Raw genomic sequence first — 9721 nt, 5'->3', positions numbered from 1 at the left:
AAGATGGCGGAACTGAGCAAGAGGCTTAACCCCATATTGCTCTCAGTAACAATGTGGGAAAACAGAGAAAAAGGACAAAAAAAGAGGAAAGAACAGCAAATAATGGAAAATGATACCTACAGTAGCAGATATACTGTGATCATAAGTTCTGTTGAATACACATATACCATACTACCCTTGTGTAAAAAAGAAAACCCTGATGTTGCTATTTGAAGACATGGGGGAAGACAGTATTCAGGCTCTCCTGTTTCAGTGGGGTCAAGGTGAGAGAGCAGCCTTCAGCAACCTGAGTACTAAAACAGCCTGCTGCTGTCTAGCGTGACTAGACATGCAGCATTAATGGCCTCCTGAGAGGACCTTCAGCACAGGAGGAAAAAACCACAAATACTCCCCTCTCACACCCCAGCAGCACGGAGGACAGAGAAGATTATACGTCTGCGACAGCAACACGGGGGCACTTGATTTGAAGGGTTATAGACTGATATTAGGAAAGTGGTCTACTGGTCTACTCATCCTCAAAGTACCTTTGTAAGCCCAGTACCCCAGTAGATCACTGGGTCAGATGCTCCATGCTTACACTATAGCACTATCTTCAATAAGTTAAAGGGAAATTATAAGAGGTAATTGAAAGTAATCTTGAAATCTTCCCCTGAAATGGGAGAACCCTTAAAGACCCTCATACATCATCAGTAGCCGTCAGTGGCTTTCATATAAACAGCTGGATTGGACATTTCCAGTGTCTTCAGCTGTTGTGATTTCTACTGTCTCTCTTTTATCAAAATGCTGTTTGCCATTTAATTGATGGAGACAGAAAAGCAAGGACACTACCAATTTATTTTTATTTTTATTTATTTATCAATCAAGTCATCAAATGAAAAAAAAAAAGAGCATTGCTTTATTACCTAGTCCTTGCCTGCACTGGTATTGGAGGAGCGGAGTTCATTTAAATTTAGGAGTGTCGTGTGTCATCAAAGAGGTAGCTGGATAGTTAGCTACCAAGACATCAGCTAACTGGAAGTGTCATGCTTTGTATTCATAAAAAGACCAAATTACACTGACACAACAAGGAGTCACAAACCTCAGTTTTGGAGGACCATGCTGCCCTAAGACTTCACCCTAACCCTCTATCTCAACGAGAACTGGGATATCCTAGCCCTGAATGTTTGAAACAGAGCTTTCGGGTTAAGTGGTAGGGGCAAGGGGTGTATTGGAATTGGGCCTAAGTGTATGCAATACACATGGCTGCTGATACAAAAGATAAACCTGGATGTGATGAGTTAAGGGAATTTGTAAATGAAGAAACCGTAGGACAATACATGGATAGTAATTTCCTGTGCGAAAAGACAGGAATGTAATTTCTACAAATAGGGCCATTACGAGGAACAGCACTTTGTGTCATGCAAATTCCGATCACGGCAAGAGGACGAATAAGCCTGAGGTCATTTCAAAAGTCTATTCAGTGCAGGAAATGAGCGACTATTGTGTTGCCTTTTTCTAATTTACTGCCGAGAAGGTTCGGGTTTCTGTCCACACTTCATTCTGTGAAATTAAAGTATCACTGCCCCGCTTCCTCAAATGTTGGCGATCTGCATGAACATTGGCGGTTGTCACAGGTGACTAATAAGCATACAGTACATTTGATCCCATTGTGTTTCCAGGTTTTTGTTGAAGCCATTCTCGGTGCTGAGTGATATTATGTGTGAGACTGCGCGCTCAAAGGTGGCCTTTGTGCCATCCTGCGTCAGCACGGCCAGACCATCGTAAATAGATTTCAGTGAGTGATGGAGCGGGGAGAGAGGAATGAAGTGTGTGTGTGAGCACCTTTCTTATTCCAGTCACTTATCAAATACAGATTTTCTCAAGGCTTTTTTTTTGTTTTTTTGTTCCACTCTTGAATGGGCTTCCCTCATTCTGAGATATACAAAGAGACTCATGCAGACACTGCTACTAGTGGGCGCTTTGTTGAATATTTATACCCATAGCACGTAACACCAATCGGACAAGTCGGTAGAGTGAAGCGGATGAACAGGCTCAAACGTCCTCTGTGACATGGCACATTTATTTTTAGCTCTGCTCCGATAAGCCCTACATGTGAACAAAACAGTTGCTCCTCTCTCATGCTGTTGCACACGCCCATATTTAATACAGTCATTTATGCTGAGGTCATGAAAATCACCTGCACAGCACGAATATAAGTTATTTGAATCGTCTTGTCACAACCACTGCTTTGCCCTAATTAAGGGCACAGATTTAAAGTCTTTTTTTTCTAAAGGTGGCTGTCAAATACTTAAGCCTTTTCCTTCATCCCTGACATCTGCAAACACCAATCTATGGACATATGGCAGTGCAGATTTATCACCAAATGTTGACATTAATGAGCTATGATCCACAATAAGTATTAAATTAGAGACCAGTGCAGGGGCTGCTGTTTATTTGTCAGCCACTGTTTTTGTACTTAAAGTTTTGGCCTCGCGTTAAAGACAAAGGGAGCTGTGTTGTAAAACAGCTGCGGTATGAACGACTGGAGCTCACTTTAAAGTCTTTTAGATAACTCGTCTGTCAGAACCCTCTGAATCTTTCTTTACTCCTTCATCAATAAACATTTTAGGATTCCTCACTGGTCCAATTTGTTTTATTCATGGCCATTTCAGAAAAAGTAAACACATTCCCTTCTCATCCATCCGTGGCATGAATTTAACAAGAAATCTAGTCTGCGCTCCCTCAAATGGGTCACTGCTTTTCCAGAAGATCAGATTTATGCACCCTTAAATGGAGGTAATTTATTTGTGTTAAAAAACTTGGTCGTCTTTCAAATATGGTTCTCACTCTGCTCCCATAGTGGCAGCCAGCAGACAAACTCAGACTTGCCTCCAAGTCTTTGTCTTCATAAATTTCTCCCATGAACTGTATAAACTTCAAATTAGTCATCTCATGACCCAATCAAAAACAATCACAAACCCTCATACCTTGTAAATGGTTGAAGGGTATTTCCAGTCCTTTAGATCGCGATCCCTAGCATGACTGAGGAAAATTTCTCCTGACCGACCTACATGCTGACATCTATAAATGTTAGTCAACCATGTCAATACTTGCTTAACTTGAAATGATATGCAGTAAAGGGAGTTAAAGAACATTAAACATATTTCCTGTATGCACAAAAGAAATCACTCTCTCCCCCAAGAATCAAACTGACAAAATGCGAGCGGACAAAGCAAATCTTTTATGGAAAGGGGATGGTGTCAGAAGGCATTTACATAAAATATTCTGATGCCTTGGACCGCTCTGTCATTCCTGTAATGCCTCTGACCTGTTGGCAAGCTTCACCTCCTAGTGCTAACACTTCAATGAAAACCTCATGAGGCCACGGTAAATTTGTCCCAAAGAAAAGATGTCCATGAAGAGTGCTGATCGCGGTGAGGCCCGTGACTATTGTTGCCATCTGCTCTCTATTTCGTCCTGCGAAGAAGATAATTGAATCTGAAATCACTTTTCTCTCTCTGTTTCAGAGTGAGGGTCGTGTCTGTCACTGAAGTCTCCACCACAATGGTTTGAAGCCCTTGTTTGTGTTCTTTATAGAGCTATTTCCCCCTGGTTGTGCCTTGCAACATCTGTCCCTAACCCTCCAGATCAATATGGACCATCTAATCACCCGCCACACTTAATTAAAACCCCATCACTGCCTTTATGAGAGGCATCAAAGGGCACCATACGCAAAGGGGGTCATGCAGATAAGACTTCACTGGCGTGCTTTGCAGGGCTTTTGCACAATAGAGGTTTGCTCAAAATCTTTAAGCTGGTTTGGTGAAAATAGGTCAGTGTTGGCAGCTGTGGGTGATGTGTCCCAGGCCTGGCCTGTGGTCCAGCATGCTGCTCGCCATATTTAACACCCTTTGTGCCATCCTATCGGCACTAATCTGCCCTTTCACTGAGTGTTAAAATTAATTTGCAGTGATTTCTATGAGGGCACAGGCATCGTTAGGAAACCTCAAAGGGGCTACAAAATGGACAAGTTGCCAATAGTCGGCCTTTGTCCTTGGTTTGCCCCTTTCTAAATACCCATGACAGCAGCTTTGAAATGCCTGCCTGATGAGGCTCAGATGCTCTGGCTGGGGACATCACAGTGACCATATTTGTCTGGCTGTGAAAAACATCTCATGACAAAGACAAACCCAGAGCAGCAAACAATACCACGGACCGGATTCCAAAACTGCCCGAGTCAGAGTCCAGGCCACATTGCTCGGCGATGTATCATGATAATCCACGTTGGCTCCGAAAATTACAGATAAAACTTAATTTGATTTCGCTTTATTTCCTCAAAGCTATCGCAACAGCGCAGGTCCCAGTGGAGGACATCAGTGAGAGGAGATAACCGTATCACTTCAGAGAGCTTGGCATCTGCACAAAACGGCGTTCCCATGGGAAAATTGTAGACTCAACTGTTTAGTCGAAGCTTTCCAGTGGTGCTCATAATGCCATTAATTGTGTGCAGGGAGAGTTAGAGAAAGGGCTAGCCACGGAGAGCCCCGGAGGAAGCCACATCTTGTAAAGCAGGTTTGTGCGAGCTTGTTGCAGTCTGCTTTGCTGCACGGTGCCTGGGCTGTTGTATCCCCGCTTTCTGGCACATATCTTCTTTCATTTATTCTTTCTTTATTTAACCTTTCTCTCTGTGTTTATCTCTTTCACTCTCTCCCCCTCACACATAAACTGTCTTTTTCTGTCTTGCCCCCCCCCCAACCATAAAACAAGAGGGGAGTCTTAATGACACAAACATTTCTGACGTCTGCAGGAGTGTGGGCCCCTTTTTTTCCCTGTCAGCATCGCTCTCACTCTATAAAAAAAAAGATAAAGCTATAAACTAAGAGAAGAGAGACGGAAGAGTTAGAGATGCAGGGGAAAGAGAGAGCAAAAGGAATAAAAAGTGAGAGGAGGGCACTTGTGGGTGGGTCTGCTGGGAGAGTTCCTCTCATCAAATTAAACTTCAATCACTGTCAAAGTCATACTCAGATTCCAGCGAGCCAATCAGCCAATCTAAGACAAATGATTTTGTTTGAGCTTTGCTGCCACACTGGGCGTGGGAACAGCCTAGATTCTCGTAAAAAAAAAGGAAAAAAAAAAAAAAAAAGAGCCTGTAAATTATTTCCCTCCTGCTTCAAAGTCCCGAACAACAGAAAAAGGTTTGTGTTTATGTGCGGTGTTTCTGTGTCGTCTCTGAGCCCGCTGGTCTTGGCTGGTTTCTGCAGTGCACGCGCGAGTGTAAACAGTATTCGTGATCTACTGCTTTCCGCTCATGTGCAACAGTCAGGGAGACAAAATACAAAAGGATGCCGTCTCTCATTCTCGTGGATAAATAAAACTCTTCAAGGGTCATTTAAACCAGGGGGGTCCTGTTGCGTTATGCTTTTCTCCAGGCGGCGTTTTGATCAAAGCCGTTTGCAGGACTTCTTTCCTCTCCCCCACCCCTACACGCCACCCTCCCAGCCTCCCACATCCCGCACTCCAACCCCCCCAAACCCACGTCTGCCTTGCTGCTGCTAATCATTGGTGGTCTCCTGACTGCCAACAGTAATTGATTAGGGAGCACAGGACTGGTGGGTGAGGGGAGGATGGAGGGGAAAGTTCAACCCAGAAGTTCCTCAAGGTCACTGCCCTTTCCCCACCCGCCCCCCCGCCGAACTCCTTTTCTCATGCTATTAGGTATCAGCCACGGGGGAAACTGCAAATATTTGGCACACTTGGTCCGACTTCCAAGAGCATCGGTGGCGGTGAGCACAAACAGGAAGACCTGTGTAAGCGAAAAATGGACACATCTGTTTGAGAGAAACTCGCCGGTGAAAAGGCTCGATACGTGACGTGTTGACTTATCTGTTGAATCGGGAACTCAACATCCTCGGTTGAGTGTGCTTATTTTTGTAGACCCCCCCCCTCTTGCTGCTCTAAGAATGCCGCCGTGTTGTTTGGATCTCTGCAGTTGCTCAACATCCTTGACGACATAAAGAGGGCTCTGACTGTTATTCCGAAGTAATAACCCTCCCCGATTCCTCCTCATTTCACAGGAAGAAGTGACATTCCTTGCCTCTGGAAAGTGACTCATGCTTGCTGTCTTGTTTAGTAAATGCAATTACAGGCTGGTTGAAGCATTCTCCTTTTCTGTGAATTAGAGCAAGGAGAGCCTCACCCCCCCCCCTTTTTTTTTTGAGAGTGTGTGTGTGTGTGTGCCTTCTCTGGCGAGTTCTCTGTGTGGCCAAACAGGGTCATGTTCACCACAGAGTCCACCGCTGACTATGGACCCAGAGTCTTGATGCCTATGGAAACATGACTGTCACGGGAAATGTTCAACATGTTTAACTGTGCTACAACTGAGCAAGAGGTGAGGGTGTTTCAGAGAGGAGCCCTCCCAGAGCTGAGGGCTGGTGTTGATGTTGGCTGCACGGCCGTCTGGGGGCTGTCCAGAATCTACCACTCACTGGTAGGGAGACCAGTAAAAACACTCTCCGAGCATGCTCAGACACTCGTGGACCTATGTCCGGGCATGTAGGCTAACTCACCAAGCGCAACGAGGTCCGGTGACGTGATGAGCACGCGGAGAAAGTCAAACAAACCCAAGAGGCTACCTTAAAGACAAACAATTAGAATAGTTCAGAATCGATATTGTCACTTGGAGAGCGGAGGCTGGTGGGTTCCCATGTCTCTCTCAGTCATCTCTCCCACAAACGGCCCCAGGCGATGGCAGCTGTGAGGCATTCATCTTTGTCTGCTCTGTCACTTACACTGTTGCTCAACATTCATCATAAGGAACTAATTTTTCATAAATGTGCCAGTACGGTCGCAGATTTTCAGCTAATTTCAAACATGTCCCATATAAAGGAGACGGAACATTGATCCTACATATATCTTTTCGTTCCCCCCACCGCTTATGTATATTCAAGCAACATGTAAAAAGGATTACGACCAAACTTGATATTCTTGCAAATACCAGATCAAGATATCATGAAAGCTGGCCTCACTCGGCTGCGAATGAAAAGCACTTGTGTGGTTTAACTTTATCCAGACTTGTGAATACCGGAGGAGGTCTTTCTAAGAAGTGGTGGGTTCTGCTTTATGTCCTGTTGGTGCCGTGCGGCTGCTCTCTACTGCCCCCCTTTGTCGGCCACGCGGTATCGTCCAGGATTATGTCACAGAACCCTTCTTTAAAAATTCCCCTTCTAACAATGTTGCACAATGCTCCAACAGAGCCCAATTTACATGCGTACAATTGTTTGTTTTTTTCTCTTGAAATTTTAGTTAAATAAAATGTGTTGCAGCTGTGGAGAGCTCTATATAATGCAGGTCCCCTTCACGCGTATTGTAGCTCTCAGCTTGACACAAACCTGAGCTTAAACTGACCCCAGATAGTTTCTTATCTGCTGCTAATTCTCAGATATCTTCAGCTTGGATCACCTTTTCTCACAGCAGCAGCCATCATGTGGGTCTCTGAGTTGCGTGGGGATAAAAGCACTCCGCTGCAAATAGCCTTCAGCCCTGCACTAAGTCTGTCAAAAGTCAGGTGGCCCCCCACTGAAATCACCTCGAGGTGCTGTAATTTTGTGCCTAGCAACAAAGTCTCTGTAGAATTTTACAACCTGAGAAGCTCGGGGTATCTCGACAAATAGACTGAAGTACTTTTACGCATATCTGCTGCCAGTGTGCAGAAATTATACTACTGCACGCCAACAAATTGTTTAGTCTAATTTGAGAATAGTTACTGTGTCTGAGGTCAGCTTTTATTTGGGAGAAAATAGTCAGCGTTGTTAAAACCCCAATTAAGGCAACCTTTGTGGTAGATTTTAATTTAAACATAGAGCCGAGTTTTCCATATGAATGTGGGTGATACAACGGATTGGCGCTTACTTTTAATGCCTGAGGAAAGATATGAAAATAACTTTTAAGCCCTAGGAAGTTAATCTGGATCCAATAAACAGTAGCAGGTAAACATCCTTGGATAACCGAAAAGTTATGGCAGAGTTAAAGACACGAACAGTAGCAGCTTCCTTTCACTCCAAACAGACGCTGCAAGGTGAGAGGTGGATTCTGCCGGAGGAGTAATTACTCCCATCATTCTACTGTCGCTTCATGGGCGTGAGAAACCACGGATATCATCTTTTCATGCAAGCCCTCGATGTGGGTGGTGAGGTAAAATGGTTTTAAGCTGAAGCTGGATGACTTATCATGTAGCAGAGGGCAGGACTGGGCCTGTGGAATGAAGGAAATGTCATCTGATGCCATAGGGGTTGTATGAGCCAAGCATCCGCCAGCCCATATTCTCACCTGTTTCCAAACTCGCCCGAAAGTCTCTGACAGATGACCCGCAGAGAAATCGGACACTGACTTGTAATAATGCAATCGCGTGCACGCTCATGTGAGGATGCGCGCTGAAACTCACACGCAATCGCTGTTAATTCATAGAAATGCATGACTGATTTTATCTTTTTTAGGTCCACATTGCGTGTACCTTGAGCCTTTGGATCTGCCTTAATCCTCTGTCTCATGGATTTGACAAGGTGCTGGAGACATTCCTCAGAGATAATGGTCCATATTGACATGACGAGCATCGCGCAGTTGCTGCGCATTTGCCCGCTGCGCATCCACGTCGTGAATCTCTTGTTTTGCCACACCCCAAATGCAGCGAGACTGGGTTCATGTGGAAGCCATCTGAGTACAGCGAACTCATTTACATGTTCCAGAAATCAGATTTAGATGATCTGAGTTTTGTGAGATGGCACGTTGTCCTGCTGAAAGTAGCCATTAAAAGATTGACTAAACCCTGGATATAAAGGAACAGACATAGTTAGCAACAATACTTGAATACACTGTGGCGTTTAAACAATGCTAAATAGGTACTAAGGGGCAAAAAGTATGCCAAGAAAATATCCTCCACACCACAACCAGCATGAATACCCATATTCTGACCCTGTGATTTGAATGTCCCTGCAGAAATCGAGGCTCATTCGACAAGAAAATGTTTTTCAAATCTTCCACTGTCCAACTTTGGTGAGCCCGTGCCAGTTGTGGCCTCAGTTTCCCGCTCTTAGCTGACAGGAGTGGCACCCAGCGTGTAATTCTGCTTCAGTGTTTGACATGTTGTGCGTTCAGAGATGCTACCTTGTTGAAAGATGTGGTTATTTGTTGCCTTTCTATCAGCTCAGTAGATGGTTACACTGGAGATGGGTGCGATGGAGAAGTGAAAATCCTGGCAGATCAACAGCTTATGAAAAACACTCCAACTAGGCAGTCAGACAGCCACATGTGTGCCATGTTCAGGTTCACTTAATTCAACTTTCTCTCCAATTGTGAAACAGATCATCTTGACCTTGTGTACATGGCTAAATGCACTGAGATGTGTGCATTGATGAAATGTTAACCAGGTAAATCTAATAAAGTATAGTAGGGTGTATATTTCTTGGTATTATCTATATTATATATAGCCTGTGCAAAGATTTTATTATGGCAGGATACTGCTGTCTTACTAGGAGCCTTTTTAAAAGAGAGCTGTATCTACAATGACGCTGCTTTACATATCAAAGCGCTGCATTCATTTCAAGTATTCACCTGACCTGAAGAGCATGAATTGGTCCATTTATTTCTCTCCTAAGCAACACATGTTGCAGATGAGGTTTTGTGTTGTGTGCAGATGCTGTGGCGTCTCTCACAGGGTAGTGTTATATCTCAGAGATGTGGATCTTCT

Source organism: Acanthopagrus latus, chromosome 15 (genome assembly GCF_904848185.1).
Source record: "Acanthopagrus latus isolate v.2019 chromosome 15, fAcaLat1.1, whole genome shotgun sequence".
In the NCBI taxonomy this organism is placed as follows: Eukaryota; Metazoa; Chordata; class Actinopteri; order Spariformes; family Sparidae; genus Acanthopagrus; species Acanthopagrus latus.
Note: the sequence above shows the minus strand (reverse complement) of the source record.